The sequence below is a fragment of the Populus euphratica genome, unplaced genomic scaffold (assembly GCF_000495115.2).
Source record: "Populus euphratica unplaced genomic scaffold, PopEup_1.0 scaffold540.1, whole genome shotgun sequence".
NCBI lineage: Eukaryota > Viridiplantae > Streptophyta > Magnoliopsida > Malpighiales > Salicaceae > Populus > Populus euphratica.
The window spans coordinates 56,574-56,842 of NW_011500415.1; positions in this window are offsets into that span (position 1 = coordinate 56,574).

The window sequence follows — 269 nt, forward strand, 5'->3', positions numbered from 1 at the left end:
TTATAAATTCCTGTTCCACAGCATGATCAAGAAAAGACAACAACTTATCATAATAACCATTAACATTTAACAACCCTATGGGTTTATAGTGAATGTGTAGTTGGGCCCAAGATAAAATATGAAAGATTTGTTCCAATGTATCTAACAACCTGGTAAAGTAATGAAGGCATCAACATGGTTAAACATTGCATTCACTCGAGTCGACGTTGTGAAGACCTGAAGTTCCTCTCCAATTGTTTTTCCAATGATGTCCCCTTATGCTAAAGCTT